Source organism: Camelus bactrianus, chromosome 2 (genome assembly GCF_048773025.1).
Source record: "Camelus bactrianus isolate YW-2024 breed Bactrian camel chromosome 2, ASM4877302v1, whole genome shotgun sequence".
Lineage (NCBI taxonomy): Eukaryota > Metazoa > Chordata > Mammalia > Artiodactyla > Camelidae > Camelus > Camelus bactrianus.
In genome coordinates, this window is record NC_133540.1 from 59,910,702 (window position 1) to 59,928,018 (window position 17,317).

The 17,317-nt window shown below is 43.3% G+C and overlaps 1 long non-coding RNA gene across 1 annotated transcript; it reads right to left on the reverse strand.

Annotated features, from left to right (window-relative positions):
- Positions 1 to 3,293: 3,293 nt before the first annotated feature.
- LOC123616496 (uncharacterized) lies at positions 3,294 to 16,991 on the reverse strand. The gene is made up of 4 exons (XR_006724501.2): positions 14,600 to 16,991; positions 8,379 to 8,442; positions 5,029 to 5,184; positions 3,294 to 4,330 (listed from the first exon to the last, which is right to left on the reverse strand). It is a non-coding gene; the product is annotated as an uncharacterized LOC123616496 (long non-coding RNA).
- Positions 16,992 to 17,317: the final 326 nt, after the last annotated feature.

Genomic DNA, 17,317 nt, shown 5'->3' on the forward strand with positions numbered 1-17,317 from the left:
CTGGAGCTGCTGGCAGGTGAGAGCTACACCGGCTGCTCCAAGGGGGCCACTGACTTCATTAAGCCCACAAGGAGAGCCTCTAACTCCAGTCTGCCCAGTGGGAGTCTCAAATGGCATAACGTAATCATGTGCATGACACCCCCTCACCTTTGGCATATTCTGTGGGACAGGATCACACAAAGGCGTGAACACTAGAGGCAGGCATCACTGGCGGCACCTAGGGTCTGTCTGGGACGGTACATCTCACACTGTAGCTCTGCATAACTCGGTTCTGGTTTTCTTCTGCAGGTCTGAATGTTTTAGAGCACTCACTAAAGAGTAAAACAATAGGAACAGAAAATTAGCATTAAAATCCACAGACATTGCAATTAGCAAAAGCTCAGAGATACTATGAAAATTTGCTAAAGAAAATCTTATGCCAAATTAACCTTAACTTTTAATTTGGACTGTCCAAATACATCTCATAAGCTTTAATGTTCTGCAAGGCTTTTGACCGAAAAAAAATTTTTTAATCCAGTTCTAGGAATTTATTCAAAGAAAATTATCATGGATGCGTGCAAAGATTTAACTACGAGGATGTTCACCACAACATGGCAAATAACTGCAAAAAACAAAAACAAAAAAATCTCTAAACTACACACAACTGGTTGTTTTACAATAGGACATTAACTAGTTAAGCTACGGTGCATTCATGCAACAGAATATGACGACCCTTTTGAATATAATGTGGAAGAATACTAAGTACACGGAAAAATGTTTACTGTCTAATGATAAAAAAAAGGGAAAAAGTCTTAAAACAACACTCACACCGTGATGCCATTTGGTCTTTGTTTTGTTCTAGCACATACAGGCACGGATAAATGACTGGAAAGATTTATACAAAATCGTAACGATGACTTCTTTGGAAGATGAGATTAGATGTGACTTTTCTTTGGCCTTATTTTATTTTCTAAGTTTTCTGCCATTAACATTTATTACTTTTATAGTAAGAAAAATGTTCATTTTAAATATCTAAGTTTTCGTAATGAAATATACGGAACAAAGGGTGTATTGAAAACAATCTAAAAATTACCATTTGGCAGCTTAGTGTTAGAGAACGAGATAACTTTGGGTCATGGTTCTACTTGGTGGCTCTGTTACCTCAAGCAGATCACTTTATCTCACTAACCTTGGTTGACTCGTGTCATGAAAATACCACTTACTCTAGCCAACAGCAGTATTTACTGTGATGATTAAGATGATGGGTAAGTGCATGCTGAATTGCAAAGCAGGAGTCGTGGAGTATTTCTCCCTTTGACATTCAAATTAAGTAAGACACACCCTACAGAGAAAAGTATGAGGGATCTGGTGGTTAAAGTCATCATTGAACGGGATTCTTTGGTGGAGTTTTCTCCAAAACCCTGCACTCAATTACAGGTTCACTTGGTGTTTGGGCTCGGTGTGTCCAAGTGCACGTCTTGTCTGCCATTAGCTAGCTGCGCGGTCTTGAGGACATCAGGTACCTCTCTGACTTTGGTTTCCTACCATAAGCTTGTAAGGTAAGCACTATCTTAGGTCTACAGGTTTCTTAACAGGCCTATTTCTACCAAGAAACTGATGCTCTCCAGGGCTTTTTCCAGCTCTGACATTCTGTGATTTGGGGACAGTATGTTTTCAAAGGTAGAGCACAGCCAAAGGAAATGGGGAAAAAGAAGAGTCAAGGTTTTCTAGTCTGAGGAGATTGCTGTCTAGGCTGGTTACATTCTCAGGTGAGGAAAGACTGAAGGATATTAGTGATCTATTCTATCAGTGATACAACAGCATACCTCCCAAAGTCCCGCTGCGTTGGCATGAGCGGTGGCTTTGGAGAACACAAGGAACATGGGCTCTGATGTCAGACAGGCCTGGGTTCAAATACTGACCTGGTCTTACCACTTGTGTGATCTTGACAGGTTATTTCATCTTTCTGAGCCTCAGTTTCTTCTTTATCTTTAAATCTCATGTGACTCTTATCTTACATGTTTTGGAAGAATTAGGAATGAGTACAGTGCCTGGCACATAGTAGGTGTTCAGTAACCAGTAAATTTATTATTTGGAGTTCATTGGAAGAAAGCTATTCAAGAATATTCTTGATTTAATCTCCTTCATTTCTCCTGGATCAGCAGGATGACCTCTCCATCTAAGATGTGTCTTTGTCACGGTTCAAATATCCTCTTAAGAGGAGAACAGTCAGGGTCTCCTGGTCACCTGGGACCAGGATGACTGACCAGCTTCCATTCCTGCCCCTTAGTGTGGCTGTTTCCAGTGGTTAGTTTTCTCAGGGACGGCTGGCACCCAGTGCCTTGGCAGTGCAATCCATGGGAATCTTGGTGTGTTGACTGTATCCTCCACTACCATTAGTGAACAAGAGAGGACCCTGGAATATATTAAATCACCTTTGTGTCAGATTGTGTTGAAATAGCTGAGAACACTTTGTAGAATAAAATTATATTTCATGATAGGTGGATCTTGTGAGCTAAAAGTTTTGCAGTGTGTTTCTCTTTAGAAAGACTAAGTTAAAATTTTTCCTTCTGTAAAAGACTGAACTTAATATATTTTCTAAATATCAGGTATGTTTGTGCCAAGAAACTTTTTTTTTTAACATGGGGAACTACAGAGAAGATCCTCTTTAAGTAATCACAAGTGAATGTGGTTTAATTTTCTAAAATTTTATTAACTTGTTTCCTTTCATTAGAAAAGCAATGCATGTTCATGTTAAGAAATTTATTTTCACACAATTCGTAAGAGAATAAAACGGGAAGAGTCCTCTTCATTTCCCCCAACCCTCAGAGACACTCATCCACCTCCCCAGACGTAACCTCTGTTAAGCTGGATGTGCAGCCCACCAGAATCTGGGGAGCTTATATACCACGCATATATGACATAATACATTTGGATTTTAAGTAAACTTTTTATTTGAGAGCATTGCAGATTCATGTGCAGTTACAGGAGATAATACTGAGAGATCCTGTGTACCCTTTATCCAGTTCCCCCCAATGGTAACATCTTACAAAACTATAACACAGTATCGCAGCTGGCATGCTGACATTCATCCAGCTCTGTCAAGAGACAGAACATTTCCATAGCCACAAGGACCCCTCATGTGGCCCTTTTATAACTACATCCACTTCCCTTCCATGACAACCCCTTCAGAAACCCCTGGCAACCAGTGTTTTCCATTTGCATAATTTTGTCATTTCCAAATGTCATATAAATAGAATCATACAGTATATAACATTTGAGGATTGGCTTTTTTCACTCAGAATAATTCCCTGGAGATTCATCCAGGCGTGTATCAATAGTTTGTCCTTTTTTTTTTTTTAATTGTTGAGTGGTGTCCCACGGTATGGTTATACCAGCATTTGTTAATCTATTTACCTGTAGAAAGACATCTGAGTTACTTCCAGTTTGGGGTTTTTAACAAATGAAGCTGCTATAAACATTTACGTACAGGTTTTTATGTGAACACAAGTTTTCATTTCTCTGGGATAAATGCCCAGAAGAGTAATTGCTGGGTCATACGGTAGATCCAGCAGTTGAGAAACACTTCGTAGAATAAAATTGTATTTCATAATGGGTGGATCTAAAGGTTGTCTCTGGAATTGTTCTTCTACTCACTAGAGGTAACGTTTTGTTTCTCTTGGGCTGTTTTCAAGGTTCTTTCTTTGCTTTGTTTTCAGAAGTTTGACGACGATGTGACTTGGTGTGGGTTTCTTTGGGGATTCTATTTGAGTTTCACTTGGCTTCTTGAGTCTACAGATTTATGTCTTTTACTAAATTTGGGAAGTTTTCACCTTTTTTAAAAAAGTTTTTTTCAGCCCCACCATTTTTCTCCTCTCCTTCTGGAACGCTGCTGGCAAGAATATTAGATCTTTGTTTACAGTTCTACCGGTCCTTGAAGTGCTGGGGTTTTTTTTCTTCTTCTTCTTCTTTTTCAGTCTATTCTCGCTCTGCTGTTCAGATTGTATACTTGCTATTATTTGATCTTTAAGTTCACCATTTCTTTCTCCGTCCTCCCCATTCTGCTGTTGAGCCTATCCATTGGGTTTGGTGGTGGTTGTTGGCTACTGTATTTTTCATTTCTAAATCTCCACTTGGTTCATTTTGTATTTTCTCTCTCCTTCTGGAGAGTTTCTGTTTCCCTTTTGATTTAAGCATGTTCATAATCGCTCATCGAAGCATTTTTATGACGGTGCTTTTAAAACCTGGTCAGATAAGTCTGAATCTCTGTCATCTCAGTGCTGTCATCTATTGATTGTCTTTTCTTATTCAGTTTGAAATCTTCCTGGAGCTTGATACAGGGAGTGATTTTCTATTAAAGACAGAGGAGAAAGATAGCGATTTTCTATTAAAACCTAGACATATAGGGCATTATATTATGAGACACTGGATCTTATTTAAACCTCTATTTTAGCTGCCCATGACCCCTCTCTGGCAGGAGAAGAGGCAGGGGTACACATCCAGCTTTCCCTCTTGGCCTCTACTGACACTCAAGTTGGGGTGCTCCTCGCTATTGCTGAGCAGGGGCGGAGCTATGCTCCTCACTAGGCCTCCACTGGTCCCTGCCTGCGCGGGCCAGGAGTGCCTCCTACTGCTCTCCACGTGGGCTCCACTGACGGCACTGGGGTAGTGGCCTTGCTACCTCTGGGCAGTGGAGAAAGTCCTGACTCCCCGCTTGGCCTTCCCTGGCACCATTCTGGCACAGGGGTTAGGGCACCTCATCATAGCTTGGTGAGAGTGGACGCCTAGGCTCTCCATTCAGCCTAGACTACTGTGGGAGGAGGTGAGGGCCACAATTGTTTTCTCCCCCGTGGTTCTTGGCTGGAGCAGAGCAGTTATTGTCTAAAAGTTTTCTGTTCTGCTACACTGCCCATTCCCGGTCTGCTGCTTAGAGAGAGGCAACTTATGCTGGAGCTTTTTTTGGTCTGTGCCCACTGGTATTTCCAGTTGCTGACTTCTTCAGCTCCAAGTCTAGGATATATGAGGCAGAAAGAAAACCCAGGGACTCACCACTGCCTTGTTTCTGGGGTCCCAAACTCCTTAGCTGGTTTGCCCTCCTGTCTCCCCACCTCTCAGCATCGTCTTCCATCTGCTGTACATATAACGCCGAGGGTTCCAGCTGTACTCAGTGGGAGGAATCGGGAGAAGCATGTCTACTCTATCTTCCTGGAAGCGGAAGCCCATGGTTTACTTTTAACAGGGACTCAAATAGTACAAGTTTTCCCTTGAGCTATAAAACATGCAGTTTTAGCAACTACAAAGAACTAACGGAAGACTACAATTAAGGAAATCTTTAATCTTGAAATTGGCTAAATAAAATCATAGTGTCTGTACATTCTAATGTATAACAGGGAAAACTGAACAATGATTGTGTGTTAGAGGCCCAGAATTACTGAGTCAGAAGAGCTTAATTAATATTTTAAACCAACAGTGCAAATCCAAGTGTCTCATAAGGTAACACCAACCATCAAAATGAAATTTAGGACCCAGGGTGCTCACAATTTATATTTTACTGTGTGGAGCCCATCTTTCTTTCCTTCTTTCTTTCTTTCCTTCTTTCATTCTTTTTTCTTTCTTTCTCTCTTTCCTTCTTCCTTCTGCTCTGTCACTTTTCTCTTTTTATTTTAAAGCTTTGCTTTTTTTTGAGTCCTACACTGCAGCTTTCTGCCTTTATTTCTGAGCCAGCCATTAGACCCAACTGATTGGAATTATCATTTAGAAAACTGTCACAAATCTGTGGACTATTCTGAACTAATCAGGATAATTCTACAGCCTGCCTCTGTGGTAACTTGGAGCAGCACTCCCCAGCATTTTGCTTCCTGACTTTTCCACACACTGCTTAGAATAGGATTTTGCAATATATATATATGTATATATATATATCCCATCTTCACAAATTGGGCCAAATTTTTATCCTCCTTGTTCCGATTTTCACTTTAAATTTTTCATAAATCAGCTTAAAAAAATACTTGTTTAAAAAGAAAACTGAAAGAAAGGAAAAAGAAAAAAAGAAAGAAAATCATACTCGTGAAGTTATACCTTAAAAAAAGAAAATAGAAAGGTTCCAGAACGTTCCATAGGAAGCAAGTTTCTATCTTGCAAATTTTAGAGCAAGAAAGCAAATTTTATAGCAAGAAATTTATAGAGCAAGAAAGTATCCAATCTGCCTCCAGATCTCTCACAGCACTTTATGTTAATTTCTCTTGGTTTTGTGAAAATAAACCTCACCTTCATGCGCTGATGTCTCACTCTCCAGTGTGCCGGATACATGACCCATGGCAGAGAACCTAAACTTGACCTTATTCTTATCTGTCCTTTAAAATTTCTGTCTCCTTGAATCTTGTCTTCTTTAAAACCCACTCCTCTGCCCCTTGATGAAGACTCAGGCCCTGTGGCTTTTCTGCTCATTCTGGAATAACAAATCACACTCAAGTCTCAAAACAGTAAAGAGAACATATCCAGGCAAAGGTGATAATCAACTTTTGGGTTTTCCATTGAAGACCAGACTGTGCCCCCCCTTTCTTCTTCTTGATTCTTGAGGCCTCTGGTTGAAGCTGCTGGCCTCAGGGGAGGGAAGCAGCACGGGGCTTCTGCTCACCTCTCTGCCACCTCCTCTCCCGCTCCTAGCTACTCACGCTAGCTAGGTGACAGTGGGGCACGATAGGCCAGGAGAGCAGACAGAACAGTCCTTCTTTGGTCACTGGTTTTGTACTCTCTGACACTAGCAGATGATTGACGCCCACCCTTTCCAAGATTCCCATCCCTGGATCCGCCCTCTTGCAACTCCTCTGCAGCCTTCCCCTGTGGGTTTGCAGCTGGGATCCTCTCACTCGCCTGGCTAGTCCTCTTGTGCAGGATTTGTGAAGGTTACAGTGCATTCCTCCTCTTAGATGTGGTCCTCATCTAGTCCCTGCAAGACACTCATGTGTTTTTCACTCTGAGAAATTCCCAGCTCAGCATTACACTCCTGAGTCTGCCATCAAAGCCATTCACCAACCTTCTCTTCTCCTCTAAATCTCCCCGAGGACCAGACCCAAGTCCATCCTGTCCTCTGACCCATCTCCTGGCAGCCCCTCTGAAAAATCCAGCAAAGTTGGAGGCACCCCTACCTTGAAGTGAGTGGGGATCACAGTGTATCTACAGTTGCCTTGAACGGAAAGTTCCTTACAAATACTTCCTTTTCCTGACCTACACACCCTAACTCCTTTTGAGCCTCAATCTGGCTGAAGGCGTTCAAGAACTGTAGAGCCAATTCTTAATTTTTTTTTTCCTTTAGAGAATCTGCACATGATGATCTGGTACTTCATTTTAGAGTTTCACATCTATATTTTTCTCATTCAAAACTTTAATGGTAACACTCAGCCCAGGAGAACAGCAACTTTTTGTCCCCTCAACTTACTTCTTGGTATTTCAGGACTATTATTAAATCTTCCTCTGGCCTCTTTTTTTTTCCGAAATGATTCCAATTCTTAGAGCCATTTCCCTCAAGTTCTTTAATAATTTTGATTTCTCTCCTCTATTTTCTCTAGTTTTACTACATTTCAAGTAATTGTGCATCAGAGAAATGAACATGTAAGATGTGTGCATGATTTTGGTGGTTGTATTTTTATTTCACTTACTATTTTTGGTAGGTAAAACTTTCATATATTTCAAAACCCAGAAGTAACAGAAGGGCAAACAGTGACAGTTTCTTTTCCAATCTAGCCCCAAAGCCAACAGCACCATCCCCCACTCCCAGGAACGAGTGTAATTACTTCCCTGAGAATCCTTCCAGTGATATTCTATGTACATACAAGTGATTATGTATTTATATTCCGTCCCCTACTCAACCCACACACTTATCCTCTGCTTTTTTCCCCCTATAAGAATATCTTCAAGATCCTCCAGATCAGAAAAGCACCTCTTCATTCTCTTCTGTAGCCACGTTACAGTTGTTTGGCCAGATGCCCTCCAGTTTATTTAACTAGTCCCTTACTCTTGATCCCAACCTCCATCACAAATGATGCTGCGATGAAAAATCTGAATACATCATTTAGCTCCTGTGAGAACATACCTACAGGATAAATTCCTAGAGCTAGAATTGCTGGTCAAAACACATGTACAGTTATAATTCTAACGATGTTGCCATATCGTTTTCCATTGGACTTGTACCAATTCCACTCTCCCCCGGAATATAGGAAAGTGTCCCCTCCTCAGACTCTTCTCCATGCCACGCTGTCAAGTTTTAAATCTTTGACAATCTGCTTGGTGACACTTTGAATCTCAGCTGAGTGAGGCTGAATGAATAATGTTCCTCCATTTCAGTTGCTTGTATTTTCTTATTTTGTGAACTGTCTGGCACATGATACTTGAACACTTACCTGGGCAGGTCTGGGAATGGTGGAGGATTACTTTAGTGGCCACACAGGCGAATAGTAGGAGATCCTGTCACAGAGAAAGGGCCAGGGCTTAATGCAATGAAGCTTCAGGAGCCCGGGCAGCAAGGAGTAGCGACTCTTTGCCAGCGCCCAAGGCAAACCTGGACAGCAGTGGGCTTCAGCCCAGTGCACACAGTTCTAGGTCACGTCCCCCATGCAACCCCTAGGTGGGTGATGATTTCAGAGAGGGAATTATTAGCGATATTATGCTCCAAGTGAACCTAGCAATCAAGAAATTATAAGACAAGCAAAAAATCTTGAAAATATTTGATACCTACCATGTAAGACTTCATAACCCAACAGCACTAAAGAAGTCTGGTCTTGCAGTTATTGATCTTGGAAGGGAAATGTATGTAGATAAGTAGATGATAGACAGACAGACAGACAGATAGATGAATATACATCTGTCGACTTTTTTAAAAAAGTGCACAGCATAAAAGCTGTGAATTGAGTTTATTCAGTGTCTCACCATGGACCAGAGCCTGGGAGACAGCCTCTCAGTTCTGAGAAACTGTTCCAAAGACGTCAGGGGGGAGGTCAGTATATGTGTGATTTCAGCAAAGGCACACCAGCAAACACACGCACATCTCAGTAGAAGGCTGCTGCTGGTCACGAGGAACAGGTATCTTTGTTAACAGCTTCAGTGCTTTTCTAAGTATGGGAAGGTACAAGAGTTTGGGTTCGTAAAATTTTCTCCTGAAAATATCTAACCATCTGAAGGCCTATTCTGCCAGTTTTCCTAGAACACAGAGCACCTCATTCTTGATCTCTGCCCTGAACTCTTTTCAGGGTGTGTTAAAGGTCAGGGACTGCAGGGGTTACTGACTCCATCCTTGTAGGGCCGGATGGCTAGTGACATTCTGTAGATGGCATATACATGTGTAATATATAGTATATTTAAGATATATAACATATACATTGTATGTAAGTATTCAAGTATTTCGCACCTTTATATTAGGAAATGTGATTTGCCCTTAGAGTTAGCTCAATCAATGATTATTTGATGACAGAATTGTTATTAACTATTTAAAAAATTATGTACCACATCTAGGAAAACAAGACAAACAAGCAAAAAAATATTTCTGCCAGTTAGTGTGTGTGTGTGGCGGGGTGCTCTTTTACTATCAGAGGCATTTGCTTGCAGATGTAGAAGACTAACCAACTTTTGAATGAGCAAATCTGTTTACACCTCTTAAAAGACGTATTTAAAAGGTAGACTTAATTTTGCAGATTACTCAGAGCCGTATGCGATACTTGCAAGGCTTTGAAATTCGACAAGCAGAAAGATTTCTTTCCAGGTCATTCTAGCCCCTTTCACCGATCGGCGGGCAAGCCAACTCTTGAATAACCTGAGGTCCCTGCAGATGGGGATATGTGACTGTCCGACCGGGATGGGCACTGGTAACATTAGAGGCTGTGACTGACGGCAGATGTGGGCCTTGGAGACTTGAAGACCCTTGGGCCCACAGAAGCAGTAGGGGCCCTGATAGATGCTTTGCCACGTGTTACGAGACAACGAGAGGGCAGCACCTGAAAACGTCCAGGCCTTGATTCCAGAAGGGAGAGGGGGCTGGGAGCCATGTGCACCCAGTTAAGAATGGGAATAAGCACAGAACAATATTAACTTCAGAAACGAGATGAAAGTCCATGTGCGCTTGCACTCGCACAGAAGGGGAGACCCAGCGAGCCTCCCACCCCCTTCAGCACCGCTTTTAGATGGAAATGATCTCGTTGAATACTGACACAAAAGCAAGATACAAACGCAGCGAAGAGCCTTAGCGAAGAACAATTATATGCAAGTAGGTTACATGAAAATACAGTCTCAAGTGTATGATATCTGGTGAATATTAATTAAGGAAATTATTCTCAGAGCAGCTAGGGTTTAAAACAAGATCTAATCTCTGCTGAGTGGGTCTGCCATCCTCCCTCTCAATGTTTAACTTCAAAGGGCTTTGGAGTTGGGGCAAATGAGATTATTATTACTTCAATCTAGAGAGGAAGCCTATTCTAACCAATTTGAGAGTAAATTCTAGAATTACACATAGCAGTTCATGCAAAGAAGGAAAAAAGATTCCACACTCACCAGTGCCTATATGCTAAAATGTTTCTTAAGCTTTTTCATCTGATCTATTCCGCCTGCAAAAATCGCACATTTCGAATACAGAGCTGGAGAAGGATGTGGGCCTGAAGATACAACTTTATTCACCTGTTCTTTTCGTTGACTTGGGGCCATGAGAAATGATAAAACTACCATTAACAACAGCTAGCACTTAGAACTGTGTGTCAGGTACTAAGTGTTTTCCTCATATTAGCTCATTTGGTCTTTTATTTTTTTTTTGAAGTTTAGTTGATTTATAATGCGTTAATTTCTGGCATACAGCATAGTGATTAAGTCATACATATACATATACATATTCCTTTTCATATTCTTTTTAATTATAGGCAATATCCATCTATTTCAATCAGGGCAGTGGTCTGCTGACCTGTACAACTCAGGGTAGGGGGACAGAGGCAAGACACTGAAAATCCAAAAGCCAAACCTCTCATTAGACAGGACCAGTAAAATCGAATCATACCCACAGATTTATTTAGGCCTTCCGTATGAGTTTGGCAGATGTGTATTGCTTTCAAGCCTGGGGCAAGATAACCAATGACCTGACATTAGAATGTTAGCTGTTGGTGTAAGTCCTGCCGCCCCATTCGGCACTCTCCCACAACCGCAGACAGATGTGGGCACGGGTGGGTGTTGAAGCGCCCCGACGGTTATGGGTACGGTGACAATGGGACGAGAGGTGCAACGCTGAGGAGAGACAGGATGGCTGCAGATGTGGGCTGCACATGGATAAAGGTGAACCCATCCACGTGGGTTCCCCAACAGTCCTTTAGGCTGCCGGGGTGCCCCTGTGAGAGCTGGGGGGAAGTGGAAGTGTGTTCTGACATTTCTGGGTCCACTGGAGACCCAGAAAAGTCAGGCTGCCCCAGGCAGAGCCAGCCTCATCACCTGCCATTTGCCCCACACTCCAGCCCAGCAAGCCCACCCCTGGTGTCCCAAGTGTGCTGCGCACGTCCCGCACACTGGCCCGTGGAAACGCTAGCCCCTCTGCCGTGCTGGCCCTTAATCCACCCTCCCATCTTTCCAGCAGGTAAAACCCTCCTCACGGATTCTGACGACCTCCTACCTCGGAGACTGAGATGGTCCCTTCCTTTACTGTCCTGCTGATCTTTGTCATCTCACCCCATTCCAGGACTTTCTATTTATTAATCTGTTTCTGTACCTTTCTCCTTCACTTAACAAAACATTTGAAAATATGAACTATGTCTTTTGCATTTTCATATCTGCTGCTCCGGGCACTGTGCCAGGTACACCCTAAGTACTCAGCAAATTGTTGTAGAATGAATGCTCATCTCAGAGAAATCTAAAGTCCTAGAGATGTGTTTTCTTCGGTCCGTACACCACTTAATAATACATATGTTGTTAATGTTGACAATCTCAGAGATTTCCCAGAAAAAAATGGATTATTTGCTTCAAAAACCAAAGGAGCTTGCCACACTAGGCTTGAATTCCCATACACGGTGAGCTGAAGTTGAGGAGTGGCTGTCCCCTTTGGATGAGAGGTTTCCTTTGCAGTTTGCCCCAGTCTCTATCCCTCTCTAAGTATTTCTGCCTCACACTTGCCGTCTTCACTCATTTATAAAATCCACCTCAGCCTTGTCAGGCACTCGGCACCTCCGATCCCATCAGACCAAGTCATTAGATGGTCCTCTCCTTCTGACCTCCCCTCCCAGCACGTGTGGGCCACGCTGGTTTTCCATCCTCCGATTTTTGCCATACCCACGCCTCCCTCCCTCAGTCTATTCTGAAAGGGCCAAAGAGGTGGGAGGAGGATGCTTCTCTTGGTTCATGGAAAGGGAGCTAAAGGAAAGATCTGTCTTCTCCTGGCATATCAGGTGTTGGCACTGTGAGAGGCAGGATACTGGCCGGGACGGACAAACAAGCCAGCTGGGAACGGCAGCCCCTCCATCTCAGCCAGCAAACACCTTTTCAAAGCCTACTTTGCATAAGACAGTTCCGCTGACCACATGAGAGTCACGGGGAATAGTTACCTCTGGAACTTCCTTTCTGCAACAGTAGCACCCTGTTTAGGGAACCAAGGATGGAATACGATCGCCTCATATATATGCTGCCATGAGGTTTCAGACCACCATACTGGCATGAGCTTTCAATGTTGAAAAAATAAATGAAAGCTCTCTGGAAATAATAGGAGCACTGTGTCCTGGAACCCGAAGAATAATAATCCCAGACCATCAGTCATCCAAGCTGAAGACAGTTTCTTCCTCTCTCTCTGCGGTGCCTGGGATGACACGACACAGACCCTTAGTCCAGGAGCCATACGAGCTGAGCCGGGGACACAGAAGAGGCTGCTCCCACTGCTGCTGAAATGCCCAGGAAGACAGGGGGCTTTTCCCTGACCAAGGGTGAGGGTCACTTTCTGTGTGTTAATGTGAAGCACAGTTTGGGAAGACAGATCGTATTTCATGGGCCCCAAGTTTCTGGACTCGAGGGGGACCATCACACCCACATCTGGAGGATTTGTAAGAATATGAACCACGTATGGAGAATTCACATATTTGGAAGCCTCCCTACAATCTGAAGCAGTAGGCACTGTCCTTACACCCATTTTACAGATGGCGAAGCTGCAGCCAAGCAGGCTAAGCCACGTCACCAGGCTCATGAGTGCAAGGTTACCGTTAGAACCCAGGTCTGTCTCTCTGGCCCCAAAGCCCTGGCTCCTAGCTCTCACTCTCTGTTACTTCCCTGTTCATTCACCTACATCACAAATATTTACTGAGCACCTACTATGAGCCAGGCATGGCTCTAGGGACTTAGGGTACAACAATGAACAAAGCAGGTGAGGATCCTTGGCCTCAGAGAAGTTCCACTGGACCCAGCATATACTGCAGTGGTGAAGACTGTCCCCAGGTAGGTCTCACTTATAAAGTGCTCAGGGCAAGTATGTAAATTTGGGGAGAGGCATGATCTTAGTTGCTGTATATGCATTTTTTGAAGTCAATTCAAGGGCCTAAAAATGTTCCTGCTCAACTTGAAAATGAGGTTGGGGTATGTTCTATCAGTTTTTCCTGGAGGGAAAAAAAATCCCCCAATTTTAATTCCCTTCTGAACTCAGCCACATGTTGAGATAAGGAAGGTGGGGTTATAAATCAACTCAGCTCCCCTGGGAGAAAAACTATAGTAATAAGCTTTTAAAAAAACGATGATAATAATAAGCTATATGATTTCAAAGTGACTCACCATCACTCCCCCCTCCCCACCCCGCCCTTTTTTTGACAACTGAAATTAATTTTGAAAGGAAAGGCTGTGGAGATTTTCATAGAATACAATCCAGACGTTCTAAATCTAAACCCTCTCACCAAAGAGACTGCAGATCTGGAGAGCCTGGGCTCTGTTGATAATGCCCTACTCTGTGCCCGACACACTACACCCGCCGCCACATGTCAGTCAACGTGCCGGAGAGCTCGTAGATGAAGGAAAGAAAGATGGAATGATATTAAGACTGAAATCAATACAGCTTTCTTTTACATTTCCCAATAGTCTCAATAACTTCAAAGAAGCAGATATGAATATAATTAATGAGCAGAACAAACACCAAGTGGAAAATAAATCTGGACCTTGTTTTACGAGCACTGCTGGAATGATGGATTTAGAATTGCAGGCATGTTCGTTGGCAAATCTGACTGCTCACTCATTTCCAAATGGTATAGCCTTATAGAGCCACTGAAGTTGCATCAGCCTGGGTGCCCCTGAGGAAAAATACTTGCTGGAACCACTTGGTACCCAACTAAACAGAGCCCTTGTACTTTGATGCATTCAGCCGTGTTAAAATTTATGTTTGCATCAGTATTAGGATGAATCCTCCTACCAGCTCGCCATTTGGCTGCTTCTGCAAGCTAATCCTACTTTAAAATATGTATATTCTTAGGAATCTGACCAAATGAATAGCAACAATGCTCAGAGGAAATTCACTCTTGTATTTGGAAAAGAAATAAGAGCTCTCACTGAGGAATGGGTGCAAAAGCTTCCAAAATAACAAAACAAACAACCATACCAAAAACCACACAAACATGGCTTTGGGTATGGTACTCACTCTGTCTCTAATTGTGCGGCTTCTTTTTGGAAATCCCTCAGCAGTTCTGCTTGTCGGTTTCCTCATTAATGGTAGTAATACAAGTATATTACTGGGTGTTCACTACGCATTAGACCAACCCTGTTCTAAAAAGTTCATACACTTTCCTCTTTTAACCTGTTATTACAACAACAGCCCTATGAAGTAGTTCTGCCACACCCCCTTTTCATAGATGAGGAAACTGAAGCTCAGAGAGCTGCAATGACTGGCCTGTGCTTTTAAGAATGTGAAAACCCGCATTTTAAGTGAAGATCCTGACTCCAGGGCCTCCCAAGACTATTTTCTTAGGGCTGGTGGTCAGGAGGCCCCAGATATGAGTTCACTTATACAACCCTGGCTAAGCTGATTCTCTCTGTGTTTCAGCTGCCTGGTCTCTGAAATAATAATACTTGCCCACCTTACATGCTGAACTGAGTATATTTGGCACATAAAAGTCAAAAGAAGATGAGGAAATGAATGGCAAATTGTGATCGTCTCTTTATATATGGTGGAACGAGAAGCAACTGGGAAAAAAAAAAAAAACAGTCCTTCTAATTTCTTCTGGCCTAACAGCATCCCGAGTTACACAGGCCGGGGCTTACTCGTTCTTTGCTCCTAAGACCTCTTAGCCCACTGGGGTTTAACAATTTAAACAGTTAACTATTCAGGTGTAGTGTAACAGGTCTACATAGCAAAAATAGAAGAGTTCTGGTAATTTTTCATGAATACAAACTGTGTGGAATCAAACCGAAGCATTCAGGTCATGGAGTGACTGCTAACAAACTAGATTATTAACCCTGACTTTTCCTTGGGGGTCAGATTCACTACCGGTGCTCCACAGTATTGGTCTGACATTTGGGCTCAGCGACAATCCTATTTCTAACACAGCTGCCCTCCAAAGACCCCAGGCACTTGAACTTAGCCAGATAATGTCGCGGCAAGCAAAGAAGTCTCATTACAAGACTTACACACAGAGAAAGAGAAGTAACAGTTTCTTCTAGTGACTGTCATGAAAGATACACAAATGTCTTGATATTCTCTCTTTTGAACCAGTTGTAAAAAGGGAAACTGTTTACACCTTTAATAGTACAACCAAGACGGGGAAATCTTGATCCAGCTGGCTGTGAGGTCTTCCCGGGGCAGGAAGTGAGAGCGAGCTGTAGCCGGGATGGCTCTGTCAGGGCGGGCCTGACTGTGATCACCTGGTTTCGTGGCCCAGACGAGAAGGGGCATCTAGGATGCTCCCGTCTGCTCCAGCAGCAGCAAAATTAAAAACATCGGGCTGGGCCAAAGGGGGTGGGGCATAAAAAACAAAAAGAAACAACCGCTCACATGAGCGAACCCTTAGTCCTTTTTTAATGTGGTAAGGAGATCTAAGATCTAATCAGTAGCCTTAATTGAAAGGCTCAGTGAGGGGGATCTCTTAAGCTCCTCTTCCTGCCATTAATTTTAATTTTAGCCCTCTCGCCACTGTATTGACAGGAGTGAAGGTGATGCGTGGGGACCAGACATTGTGAACCCTGAGGGCCCCTGGAGAGAGGGTGAAGAGCTTCCCCTCGGAAATCTGCGAGGCCACTGCGGGGGGCCTTCGGTCCTCTGCTGGGCACACTCGCCGCCGCACCGCCCCTCTCGGCAAAGGCGGGAGGGTGGGCCAGGGTCCTCCCCCAGTCACCTTTCCTGACGGTCTGCGGGGAGGGGCGGGCCGGGGAGGGGCGCGGGGAAGGGTCCCAAGACTGGGAGGCGGGGAGAAAATGAACCAATAGAGCAGGAGCAAGGAGTGCAATTTAGGCTTTAAAGGACTTCAAAAGGACTGCCGGCTACTCTTTCCCCAATGTTTCTGCAATGCTGCTGGAAGCTCCTACTAAGTGCTAAGTTAAAACTTGCATAGCGCTCACTGAGGCTCCCCCTCTGTGCACACTACTGGCTGTTGCACGGGATGAACTGTCTTCTGCGGCACTGAGACTTTAATAGTGTGTCCTTTGTGCTTTCACCTGTTTAAAGCCAGACCGAAACCCAGTTATAGCAAAGGCGGTTAATGGATTAGCTGGTGGCTTTTGCCGCCTGACTGTGTGCCTGTCTTTTCCTCCACTCGGCCGTGTGGCTCCCATCATCTTCCAACAATTTGCTCCTCTTTCTGCTTGACTGATAGCTTTAGAAGTTATAAGGGTATTAGCTGAATCCAAATTAAATTTCTTTTTTTTTTAAAGGAAATGAAAAAAATAAGTAGGTTCTTTTTAGGAGTGTCAACTTCACTCTAGATAATCAAACAGGGAACACATTTCAAAGTGTCGATGGTTTAAAATCTATAGAGCCAGATAAACCCCAGACCAACTCTAGCCCTGCCTGGGGTGCAGTGGGCATATTCAGTCTCTTCTCTTCCTCAGGATTTCCACCTGAAAAAAATGAAATAATCACACTTACTAATCTCAGAGTGGCAATTGGTGGATTTAACAGCACCCTGAAAACGAGACTTCTTTGTTTAATGAAGCATCTCATTCAAAGGTTCATTCGGCTAATAAAACCCCCGTTTTTCACTTGTGTTTGAAGCTAGTCCATTATTCTCTTGCGTGTGGTTTGAACCAGTTTTCCATGAGCTGTGGTCGCTCCTGAGGATGGCTATGAATGGCACTTATTAGTAAGGGAAGAGCTCATGAATTCAGATCATCCTTAATGCTGAAATGAGCTGTAATGAAGGCCTGA